The following is a 14143-nucleotide window of genomic DNA, read 5'->3' on the forward strand; positions in this document are numbered from 1 at the left end:
GGAGATGTTCCCAATACACGGCAGAGATGTGCTATGGAATGTTGTGGGAAACTATCTTATAGGGGGGCTGATTTGAATTCCTCATCAGGATCTATTAAACATGCTCCCACAAAAATCGAAGCAACTGCTAACCACGTCATGATTGTTAAGGCATGAAAATAGGCTCCCAACCTGTCAATCTAAGAAGCTTCTCTAAGGCTGTGTTTTGTTTAAAGAAAACAATAGGGGAAAGGAAGGAAAATGTAGGGAAACCTTTACAAACCTTATATAGGTTTCCTTACCTTTTCCCTACATTTCCCTTCCTTTCCTTACCTTTTCCCTACATTTCCCTTCCTTTCCTTTCCTTTTCCTTCAAACCAAACATAATCTTAAATGAACAATTTAATGGGATCCAGGTACCTACATATTTTGCTAAGTCTTAGCTCCATGACCCACTTTGTCTTGAAGTTTTGCCTATTGAATTATGTATCTGTACCTTTAATTCCTTAGGCTGTGTTTGGTTGCAATGCAAACACAAATATGTACACTACATATTTACCCATTTTTCGGTTCATTAATGCAAATACGATTCACATTTTAAACCGTTTTTGCATTCATTCTGTTTGTTTGAAATCGGTGCAAAGGTGTGGGCCCATCATTAACTGTTCAAACTATTTTATGCTCCAATGCCTCAACTTTGATCAAAAAGTTAATTATCAAATGAATACAAATTTATATCCAAAAAATAAGTACAGTGATGCTCTCTTTTTAGAGTATAAAAGTGTCAGAAAATGCATTTTTACTTTGATAATCATTACTTTTTTTACATTTTAAACAAACACTCGCAAAAACCGGGGTGTATAATTACCCTGGTTCGACGTTTGTATCACAAACAAACGCAGCCTTAATTTTAATATTACCGATCGAATAACAAGGGTGAATGAAAAGGTATTATGGGAAAATGTTTTGTTAATGGATGAAGGTAAAGAGACGAAAACTTTTTAAAGCTCCAAATGAATTTGCCACATGGGAGAACAGTGTAGTTTCCTCTTGTCAATTGAAAATGCCTTACTTTTGATTTTCTTTTTTCCGTAATTTTTGAAAGAAAGCAGCATTACCACCCTTGTTTTGCTTCAGACACTCCTGTTTTCTTTGTATTTATTTATTTTTTACCAAAATAACCTTTGAATGAATCTCATCAAATACACCCATGATTTCAATAGGGAGAGTTTAGTATGAATTGGTTCTGACCCAAAATTAATGTTTATAAGATAAAAAAAAAAAAAAAAAAAACTGCGCCTAGATCAAAGCCTGTTAAACATTTGGCCTAACTCACCAAAGAGCAAAACATCTATTTTGGTAGATTTTAGTTGCAAAATAATAATTTCACCTATGGCACTAAATTACATTTGGTATGAAATATAATACATCTAAAGTTCAAGAAGACAAGAAGAGCTCAGTCATATTGGGCACTAAATTACATTTAAACAAAGAACCTTAAAACATTCTAAGTTACATTTAAGCAAGTTTCAAAGTATATATTATTATTTCACGAGCATCAAAAAGAAATCTTAGGAAATGTGTAGGAAATATGCTTTGTAAATGTATGGATAGTAACATAGTTAAGACACACATGGATATGTAAGGGCGAAATGCTTTGGATATTGATCTATAACAAAAAAAAAAAAACTATTAACTGATATATTTAAAATTATAATTAGAAATAATGATATACATTAAATATGCCTTTTTTCTACAAAAAAAGGGAAAAACATTAGATATCTATACTACCATATATTGAAAGTATGAATGAGCTTATTAAGTGTTTTTAGCTAAACTACCCCTATTTTGAACTTGGTCCCTCTCTAATTGTATGGGCAGAAAATGTAATTTGAACTACTGCTTTTCATCTTATTCAATACCCTCTCATTAAATCTTACTTTTAGGATATTAATTCACATTCTCTCTCATTAAAGAATTTTTTTCTCACCAATATTTCTTATTTCAATTAGATATAAAACCCAATTTTTAAAACAATGACCTAAAATGGAAACTATTCTTCTATCCAAGTGGTTAGTAACCATTTGGGTCAAATGGGTCAACCCATGATGTCATAATTAAAAAATAAAAATATAAAGATAAAATTACAAAAAAACATAATTTTTTAGAAAACACTTGGACACATATCTACTATTATATATCCATCGATCATATAAAACAAATACAAGTGCAATAAATAAAAATTATTTTTATATACATAAAAATTTAAAAATTATAGAAAATTTTGAAAATATACATCATTGTGGTTGTCGTCATTGTCATCCAAACTTGTCTTGTGCAAAACATGTACATATTTGCTAGTGCCTTGGAATGTAGGTTGTGTACATGTTTTCTTATAAGTGCAAATCCACATAACCACATATTATGTAATGATGTTGACATTATGCTGTGAATGATATACGCAATAAGTGAAAAAACATTGTCTCCTTAATCATGGTATATATAATTATTTTTACCAAAAATACAATACTACAGTTATAATAATTATCATAATCTATCTAAGAAAATTGGAAGTGCCAATTGACTCAATTATTGGGGAAGGGGATTTCAAAAGGAAAAAAGATTACTGTTAGAAAAACTTATTATTTGGTTTTCATGAACATAGCCTAATTAAATAATAAAATATTAACAAAAATAAGGATAAGTGAAACACGTTTAAGTTATTGTTGCAATTGAAACTTTTTTCTAATATAGTTTATATGCATGGAATGTTACGTTGAAGGGTCTAGTTAGCAATTTGATGATTAAGCTTAGTTATATATTCATGTCTCTTATTTGCCTTCAATTAACTTATTAAAGAATGATATACATTAGATATGCTATCAAATGGAGCTAATCAAAATAATGTTCATAGATATTGATTTCAATAGTTATTCTTACTTAGAAAGTTATCTTTAGTGTTTAATTTATCCTTTAAATAAAAAAAGTTATATATATATATATATATATATATATATATATATGATGAGAAGACAATTACATTCAAGTACAGACCTAGCATGTAATGATGTCGACATTTTGCAGTAACTTATATGAAAACAAATATATATCATCTTATTTTCTAATAGTAACAATCATTATCATCTTAGCTAGAACACATTATTTGGTCGCCATGTTCATAATTCTTAAACATTATTACTTTTAAAAGGAAAAAATGTAAATATGTGAAAAACACTATAAATTTTATAAAGAAGTACGAACAGGCCTAATGCAGATTTCTGATTTCTACTGCAGAACTATAAACATTGAAATTGTCAAAAACCTCTCATTTTATACACCAATGCCCGCCGGTAAATTGACATCAATTGCCAACTAACACCCACCCCAATTATACTTTATGCTATGAGAATTAATTGTGACAATCTTCCTTTATTGGCATGTGTGCCACTTTATGATCCCATGTCCCACTTTATGAAATTCACATCTGAGCCCCACAGCACATCCTAACTTTGTATTGGAAACATCTCATAGACTAGTATAACCCTATTTAAAATTCTTTAATAACCATTACAAAATGGTAAGTAGATAACTTTTGAACTATAGCATAAGTTAACAACATAAAGGATAAATTGATGAAACAGGTTTAAGTTATTGTGGAAAAGAGGTAGGTTGCAAAACAAATATTTTTCCAACACTAATTATATAAATGGAATTTGGCTTATAAGTTGATGATGATTAGTATTTGCTATATAATTGGGCCTACTTATCTTCAAATGTAGGTTGTTTCCTTAATGCCTATTGGCATTGATTCTCGATACTTCTATTTAATTGGTTATGCTCAATTTCAAAGATATAATATTTAATCATTGAGAGAAAAGATTCATGTGATACACCCACCTACCAACCAATCCATAAAATTATGTCAACATTGTATGGCAAATCATGTATACCAGAATAAATTTCATCTTCTTTTTTTATAATTAAATTAATATAACAATTTATTATTATTATCACTTTGAAGAAAACTATTATTTTGCTATCACTGGTATAATTTTTGAACATTAATATTTTTTAGATTTTTAATTACCTATAAAAATTCGTAATTAAAATAATATTTGAAAAATAGATAATAATTAATAGAACAAGCTTGATCTATCAGGTAGGGAGATCAGTTGCAAATTAGGCTTTTCTCCATTACTAGTTAATAGCATGGAATGCGACTTCAAGGACATGGTTAACAATTTGATGGTTAAAAAACTTAAGCTTAGTTATGCAATTGAGTCTTTTCTTTTTACTTTCAAATTGATAAGATAATTTTCTTGCACCTCAATTATAAGTCTAATTAATATTCCAAAGTTTTGGTTGACTAGTATGAAATTGATATGACAATTGAAAGAAAGTAAAATACTTATATAATTTTGTCTTTTTCTCATGCTTTATTCTTCTAAAGAAATTCCCCACGACTATGTCGAGACAGGTTTGGTTCATTCATCCAGCTTACTCGGTTTGTAAATCTGAAATAAGTAAAAGATTAAAAAAAAAAGTCTGGAACATGAGACCGAACGAGTAAGTGTTCTTCCATTCTGGCATGGACAAACAATGAACAGCTTAATTACCGGTGGAGAGCATGGAACATGATGAACAGAGTAAGAGCAGGTATGGTGGCTGAGGAAACCTCTGCAATTAATTAACTGTTACATTGTGAAGTTGTCATGGTGGCTCAGAATCTGCCGCCCATGCACCAAAGGTTAACAATAGTGAGCCCATCGCCTTCAACACAAAGAGCACAGCTCATAGAACTGGTAAAGGATATTAAGGTTGCATTTGGAATTCCTTATTTTAATGATTTTATCTCCTTTTTCCTATTAAAAACTCAATGATCATAGAGGTATTTTAACTGAAAAAAAAAAAAAAAAACGTAGAAGACGAGTCCAAGCAGTTCGGACAAAAAGAAAATGTCCATCGGGAGGTTTAACCTATTTGACTGAATAATTAAGGCCTTAAAGCATTATCCTTCAAATGGAGTGCCATGAAAGATATAATCATGGCATGACAGCCATCACAATCCAGTTTCCACCACAAAACAATATATTGACCAATTTATATCCTAGAAATCATCATAAATAAGGGTTTGTCTGGACTGCAGGAATATGATTTGGAATTGAAATCGGAATGAGCCCATTTCGATTCTAACTGTTTTAATTGGGTGGAATCCGAATTCCATTCCCATTTTTCGTGGGACCTCACTGCTAAGTATTTTTGTGTACGGAAAGGAAGTTTTCACTTAAAATCACAGTGGAGGAAGGGGGTTTTCTTCACTGTGATCGGAGAAGAACGCAAATACGTCGCCGTCGCCTAAGAAGAAGAAGGTAAAATGTATATTACACTTATTTTTTGTAGAACATGGGACAAGGATCTGCATTTTACACTTATTTTTTGTAGAACATGGGACAAGGATCTGCATTTTACACTTATTTATTGAATGTTTTGAAAGGAACCAATAGCTCCTAGGGTTTTGGGTTTGTCAACGAACCCTAATATTTATACTGATCGTTTTGTCAGTTTCTAGTGTTCAGACTTTTTGTTTGTACTTGATTGTTCTCTTTTTCTTGATTAACAGATTGTGTTTTATTTCAGCATAAAAATTGTTTAGCACTTTGTTTATGTAGGGCTGTTCATGGGTCGGGTTGGGTTGGTTTACTGTGATTTTTTCAACCGATCCGACTTGGTCGGGTTATCTAACATAGAAATCAAAATCGACCCAGTGTTAAGCAAAACCGACCTGGTCGGTTTGAGTAGGATTGGGTCAGTTTGGGTCGGTTTCAGTTCTAAGTTCATCCCTGTGATAAAATCTTGCTAATTTTAAAAGCTGTCATAAATTGAACATCATTTCAGCTATCTCCTATGATAAAATTTAAATGAAAAGTTAATCACAAAAGTTGTTCATTAATCACTATTCACTAATCCAAAGTTTCTTGCAACCATTCAAAAACTAGGTGACCTAATGGGCTTTGGAACTTCATGTTTGAACTAAGTCGATTCGGTTCGGGTCGGTTTCGGTTTTCTTGTGTGAAAACTGAAACCAACTCAAATCATTGGTTTAGGAATTTGCACAACCCGAAACTGATCCGTACCGATGAAAACCCGGCCGACTCAGATTGGGCCGGTTCAAGTTGATCAGTTTGGTCGGGTTGGGCATTATATATTAGTGCTAAATTACTCAACTGGTCTTTAACAACACATGTCTTGATGTCTGTTATTTTTGTGAACAATTTAACTAATGTCATCAGGTTTTTATTATTACTCATTTAGCATGTGATGTATGGTATCTCCCTTTGATACTTGTTGATACTTTTACCAGCACTAGCTGATCACCTGAACAGGAGTAGTATATCTCCCTTTGTTTTAAACCAATAACCCAGTTAATTAGTGTAAACAATAGGGAACTGAATGATTATTGATTATTCAAGAGATGAGGATGACTTGTATATATATAATCTCACTTTGCTTTAAGTGAAATCAAACTGAAGAAAAAATATAAGTGAAATCCACAAGACCTTCGAACAAGTAAAACTCACTTTGTGTCACACTTGCATCTTTTCCATCAGTTCAAACCGATAATCTTTAAGAACAAATCAACCAGACCCGAGAACAAATAGTTGCTTATACGTGTATTTTGATTCAAACTATTAACCATGACCTTAGAACTACCAACAAATATAAGTGAAATTCAAAACATCAACATATTGTAATACTAAGAAGTATTATGTCACTCACTTCTCTTCTCCTGTTTGCACTTTCCCGCCCTTTGAAACCTCATCAGGTTAGAATGCAAGCAATGTTCTCACACAGGATCAATGTTTTAAAAACCAGCCCAGAATCAGAGCTGCTTTGGCCACTAGTTTTTGGGTGAACGGTTTGATCGTTTAGTTCAAATAAATGGTCAATTCCAAATTTAAAAAATAAAAAAAAAACATTTAAAAATAATTAGAATTAAAAACGACCAAAAATTGTTGTTTGGGTCAAACGGATTGACAGTTTAATCATTTGGGTCAATGGGTCACTAACCAAGTCAATGGTATTTGGCAAAATAACGGGTTAGGAGTGAAATGGAACTGGTTGCCTGAATGGTTCCTAGGCCAAATGGTCCAACCATTCGAGTCAATGACCTTTTATTGTTGGTGGGTCATCTTCGTGCATAAGTTGGGTGGCTTTTTTGCGGTTATTTATTGTTGGATTTTAATCTCATTGGAGATTAAATCCAATGGGGCTTGATTGATTAATTATATGAAAATACACTTGTACATGTATGTTGAAAATAGTTTTTAAATCTCACACTAAAACTAGTTTTTGAACGTGTTCTCTTCTTTAAAGCCTTGTCCCACATTGGAAAATTACTAAACAAGTTTTGAGTTTTAAAATAAGAGTTTGTTTACACTCCTTAGAATTATAAGAGGACAGTATGGAGGCTTGCTATTGTGCAACGTGCGTGCACGCATTTGTGGATGAGGTGCACTTTGCTCACACTCGCGTGGTTCGCATTAGGCGGCATTGATTTTTTGGTGCGAGGCTGAATAATGACTCTTGACGTTTTAAGAAAATCCAACGGTCATGATTTGATCAAGTGTGACTAAGAGGCATTATTCAAAAGTTAACAATCATTAACTGTTAACTAATTTTTAACAGTTACAAAGATTGAAATTGTGACTATACAAAGAGCCTTTTCTTGAACCAACACCTTTCTCTTCAAGATGACTCTTTAGAAATTATAGTGTGAATCAAGCAAATGACCACACAAGTTTTTTTGAAAAATCACTCGTCTCTCTCAGTTTGATCTACTATTATCTCACAGAAGGTTTCTTTGGAGACTCTTCAACTTTTCTACTTGCAGATTCTCACCCAAGGCTCTGTTGTATTCTAGGAATGCATTTTCCTATAACCCAATAGCAAACTCAATAAAACTGAGTGGGGACAAATAACGTTCTAAAGACAATATCTTTAAACACGCCTTAAAGATTTTCCTCCAATTTTCTTTGACCCATATTCCCAATATTTATTTTACTAAACAGCCATGTTATTGTTGTGATGTGGATATAATCCACAGATGAGCTAACCGTTAACAACAGCAGTCTTTTAATTTGGATCTTGGCGTCTTGTTTTCAAAGATTTGGTGTTATGTTTAAGGTTGGTGTGGGTATATACCGCTCACTCAGACCTTCAAAGAACACTCAGACATCAAGATTAACACCACAGAAGCATATGTGAGTAGCTTGCAATCGACCACCACGTTGCGATGAACTTGCGACACACTATCACCTCTACGATGAACTCGCAATACACGAAGCAAAACCGCGATAAACCCATGGTCGGTCGAGCTCAGCCAATGCCCGAACCTAAAGAAACCCCATAGGGACCCGTCCAAAGGACCCAAGCCCACCTGAGCATGTGATGAAGCTACACCTGCTACAATGTGCGATGAACTCACAGCCCGCGAGCCCACTCTTGATGACAGGTTAGAAGGGACATTAGGCCGAGCCCATGGCGAGTCCTGCGTGTGCCTAGATGCACACGGACCCACATGGAATCGGCGAAGCACTGACTACCGAACGGTGGCGTCACCATTATCACATAAGACTAGTTATAAAACACAAAAAGGTAGTAGCACACGTGAGTAATGAGGGATCTCGAGGATAAGGAAAACCAATCCCTGAGAAGATCCTCATGAAACACGTGGCGAATATCTTCATATCCTACCTTTTAGGATCTTGGGATCCCATCCATAAATAGGGATCCTCCTCGTATCAGAAATTATCCAATCCCAAGCAATCTATTGCCTAGTATTCCCAAGTTATTCCCATTTCATACATCCTCAACCCAAAGATCATCACTTCCCTATCCACGAGACCCTTCTCTATCCTTCAAAGACACTGCTTCCTCACCCCAGCCTTACCCTACCTATAGTAGAATCTCTGGTTCATTTTTTATCACCAAGAATGGCCTCAAGAAGAATCAACCTTACCACCATCCCTGAGGAGCAGAGCAACACTCAGGAGAACACCAATCTCGGAGCTGAAAACCAGCCAGGATTCGGCCGTCTTGCAAAAGCCCTATTCCGACCGCATTCTATACAAATCATACCCTATCGAGTACACCCCTCCTCAATAGTGACCGCAATACGACGGACAAAGAGGTAGCCTTCAAGAGCACATCAGCAAGTTTGAGGACACCCTAGGTTCCTTCGCTCTTGACGAGGACCTCAAAGTGCGAGAATTTTCAAAGTCGTTGATCGGTCTAGCGTACACCTGGTTCGTGAGTCTCACCCCGGAAGCATTGATTCATGGGGTGAACTAGCCAAGAAGTTCCTGTCAAAATGGTTCACCTTGGAGAGAAAGTTGGTGATGGTCGATCTACGAAACATAGAACAAGGACTGGGAGAGGATCTTCTGGCCTATGTCATGAGATTCCAGAAACTCACACACACTGTCTTCGATGAGGACGCTACTAAGAAAAGTTGTCGAAAACATTGAAGTCGAAACCTTCATCCAACTCTGGAGGTGCGTGGAGAGGACGGCACGAACCATCAAAGACACTTCCCTGTATAATAGAAACGAGGCGTACGTAGTCGACAAGAGGCCCAGAAACAACAGAGGAGCCAGACAAGGGCCATATCAGCAAGATAATGCCCTAGGAAAGAGAAATGCACCACCACCTCCTCTGTTCCCCTACGCAAGGGAGGAGGTGATCATGATCATGAACAAGCTAGTAGAAGGCAAAGCCATCAGCCTGCCGCCACCACCACTAGGAGTAGACCCAAAGAAGGACAAGTGCGGAGGAAGATGGTGCAACTACCATCAAACACCACACCATGACCTAATGGACTGCTCCACCTTAAGGAGAATATTCGCACAAAAGGTGAAGTTAGACCAGTATATAAAGAAAGACCCGGCTCGCATAGAAACTGACCCCCTCCTAGCCCATACCTAGGGAGGTAGCATCAATGTGGTTGGGGCGTCTGGCCAGTATCAAGCTAACGCTCTGATAGAGAAACTGGAACAGAGTGAGAACTGCATCAATTCTTCACCAAGCACGGGGCCAACACAAAGACACAGAAATTGGCCATCAGAGCATTGGCAGTGGTATTCTGGCACCCTCTACAACCCTATAGTCGTGATCATAGCAGTGTAGAGTTCACAGAGGACGACATATTGGCCATTGATCTTCATCACAACAGACCCCTATACATAATGGCAAAAATAGGGGGCTTCAACATGAGAAGATCGATGGTCGACACGGGAAGTTCTATTAATCTTATCTCCGTCCACACGCTAGAGTTGATGAACATCCGGAAGGAGGACATCAAGGATCTACCTTTAGAGGTAATAGACTTCAACAGAAATCCGTCCGTCATCGAAGGATCCATCGAGCTGAAAATGGCGATCGGGCCATTCAGCATAATGCGAGAGTTCTAGGTAATCCCGGGAAGGACCTGCTACCATGTGCTCTTGGGGCATCAATTGATCCATGACCTAGCCCTCGTTCCCTCAACATACCACCAATGCATCAAAGCCAGATACCAAGGGAGATCGATAAGGATCCCGGCCATCATGGCCCCGTTCAACAAGTTCGAGACACATCTACAAGACGCCATCTACTTCACGGAATTGGCAGAGGATAGCGAAACGAGGATAGTAAAGGTCGAGGGAACAAAGCTGCTTCACCAACCTGAAAGCAAACCTACGGGAACCTCGGAACGATAGAAAAGAAGCAGATGTGTCCGAATAATGGGGCACAATAGGAAAGACTACTATACCATCGTCAAGGACCACGAGGACAACGAACTACCCATAACTAAGAAGGCCATTTCCGAGGTATGATTTTGTTAAATGCATCTTGTTTAGTGTAGCCTTATCGCAACATGTACTAGCAGTAAAATTTCTTTTTCAAAAAGAATTCAACCTTAATCTATTATCAGTATTTTTAAAACCAAATACATGTTTACTACAAAGTTTCTACAATTCTCAATGGAAGACTCTAAGTAATGTCTCAACCAGTACCATTTCACTGTATCGCAAGTCGATGTCGCTACAGTAACACCATCAAGCAATAATGCAACTAAGGTATCACTTTTAACCACAGATCTGTATAGACACAAAACCCTCAAAATCTGAGACAAATAATAACATGAACAACTTCAGGAGTCAAAAGAAGACACACTGGAATACTGCGATGAGGCTAGAGTACCTCTAAGGTGCATGATGGATTCCATCGACACGGTCGAGGAACCATTAGAGGAGATCAACCTAGAAACAGACGGAACTGACAAAAGGCCTTTATACATTTCCGCTAAGCTAGCAACCAATGACAGAGGAAAACTCATTGCACTCTTACAAGGTAAGGAAGTGTCCTTATTGCAGAAACTTTAGAACCTGAAACCGGTCTAATCTGCGTTTCTTCCGCAAAATTTCAGGACGTATTCACCTAGTCATATGACCAGATGTCAGGACTAGACTTAGAACTCATCCACCACTCCATGTGTATAGACCCAAAATTCCAGCCAGTGAAGCAACCACAAAGGATTTTCAAGCCGGAAATAACTCTAAAGATCAAAGAGGAAATAGAACAGCTCCTGAAAGTAGGCTTCATCAAACCCATAGCACATCCTCAGTGGCTTTCCAACATAGTTCTAGTAACGAAGAATAATGGATAGCTGAGGTTAGTACCTTCTCACCTAGTTCCTTAACAATAGAGCAACACCCAAATACTAACCCCACCTTATTACAAATGTTGCATCGATTTTAGAGACTTAAAGAAGGCTTTCCCAAAAGACGAGTTCCCTCTTCCCAACATGGAGGTGTTGATAGACTCAACCGTGGGACATGAGCTCTTCTCCTTCTTGGGTGCCTACAATGGATGCATTCAGATCTTCATGGACCCCACAGACGCACCTCACACCACCTTCAAGACACCCATAGGGAACTTGTATTACAAGATGATGCCCTTCGGCTTGAAGAATGTCGGGGCCACATACCAGAGAGTGATGACTAGTGTCTTCCACAACATGATCCACAAGGAGATCGAGTGTTACGTAGATGACATAGTAGTCAAAGCAAGAAAAAGAGAGGACCACACAAAAGTTTTGAGGAAAGTATTCACCAGATGCAGAGAGTTCAAGCTGAGATTAAACCCACTAAAGTGTGCATTCGGGGTACAATTGAGAAAGTTCCTAGGCTACCGGGTAGATCAAAGCAGGATACACCTCGACGAAAATAAAGTTAAAGCTATCCTAGACCTCCCGCCGCTAGTGAGCGAGTCCTAGTTAAAAATGTTCCTAGGAAAAGTCTCATATGTAAGAAGGTTCATCCCTGGCCTTGCACACACATCTCTTCCATTAATGAAACTAGTCAAGAAATCTGTTGAATTCAGATGGACTCGGGAGCATCAAAATACCTTTGAGCAATTAAAGACAACACTAGCTAGGGAACCGACGATGTCACCACCTAAAGATGGGCGAGAATTTAGAATATATATCGCAACAGGAGCAGAGTTCATAGGATGCCTATTAGCACAGGAGGATGATAGCAAAGTGGAACTCCCTATCTATTACGCCAGTAGGACACTCAAACCGACAGAAAAGAATTATTCTCACATGAAGCAATAGTGCCTAGCCTTGGTCTTTGCTACACAAAAATTCAGGCACTACATTCTAGGGCAAAAGGTGAGGCTTATCGCATGAAACGATCCAATTAAGTTCTTCATGGTTAGACCCCCTCTCCCCGACAAACTTATCAAATGGATGATGTAACTCAATGAGTATGCCATAGAGTACACATAGCCTAGAGCCATTAAGTGTCAAGCAGCGGCAGATCTATTGGCCACTTTCCCCTTGCAACACTGGTTTTCTTATATCAAGTGAGATCCCTTATCTGCAATCTAGACGTAGACTTCAAACACCAGAATAGAGACAAACACAGGTTTGCTGACGCATTAGCTACCTTAGGATCCAAGATGCATGCCATTCCAAAGCCAATAGAAATTACTATCCAATCAGTCAACAAACAATCAACTTAAACCTTGAGGGACCGGGTGGAGGAGGAACATAAAGTAGCAGTAGATGATTGAAGATACGAAGTTATACAAAAGCTAAAAAGTCAGGCCATAGGGACACAAGACATCAAGTTAATTGCAAAATTCCAACTGGTGAACAGGGTACTATACCATAGAGAATCATACGGCGTAAGGACAAGGTGCCTAGGCAAATCGGAGGCCGAGTCAGTGTTGAACGAAGTACACAAGGCCAGTTGTGGCGATGTCACAAGCACCCTATTCTGCAAATTACAAAGACCAGGATATTACTGGCCTATGATGAAGTGGGATTCTACCAAGGTTCAGAGAGAGTGTGACAAATGCATCCCATAGACAAATGGAAGAGAATGTCTAGTAGTCTGCGAAGAAGAATGGAGAAGGATGTACATAGAATACCTACGGGAACACACACTACCTATTGATATTACATTGAGGAGAAAGTTATTATCCAAAGTCAAGAGGTTCTATCTCTAAGACGGAGTGCTATACAAAAAATCGCATGCAGGAAGTCCCCTACGATGCTTAGCTGGTGAAGAGATCAATGATGTATTAGAGGCAGCCCATAGCTCTGAACCTGCAGCCCACCAAGGCCAGCTTGCTCTACATAACCACATCCTACACCTAGGCTTCTACCGGCCAACTATATGATGGAGGACACGTAGTGGCATGTACACCGATGCCACAAATTCCAAATCCACGGCGAAAGGATCCACAAACCTGCCAACACCCTCCACCTAGTTACCACACCCTGTCCCTTCCACACTTAGGGGGTAGACCTCATAGGCAAGATACACCCACCCTCTAGGGGGTACTGTTTTATCATCGTTGCTATAGACTACTTTACTAAATGAGTAGAAACCATTCCCCTACGACAGATCTGTGCAGCTAACATAGCAAACTTTCTAAGACAAAACATAGTCCATAGATTCGGAGTACCAATGCGGATAAGTAACCAACAACGACTTGTCCATCAAAAATCAAGAAATTCGTGACCTCTTAGGGCAGTATGGAGCAAGATTAGGGACATCTACGACATATTACCCCCAAGGAAACGGTCAAGCGGAGGCCACAAACAAGATTT

Source organism: Nelumbo nucifera, chromosome 1, assembly GCF_055504915.1.
Source record: "Nelumbo nucifera cultivar China Antique chromosome 1, China Antique-T2T, whole genome shotgun sequence".
Taxonomy (NCBI): domain Eukaryota; kingdom Viridiplantae; phylum Streptophyta; class Magnoliopsida; order Proteales; family Nelumbonaceae; genus Nelumbo; species Nelumbo nucifera.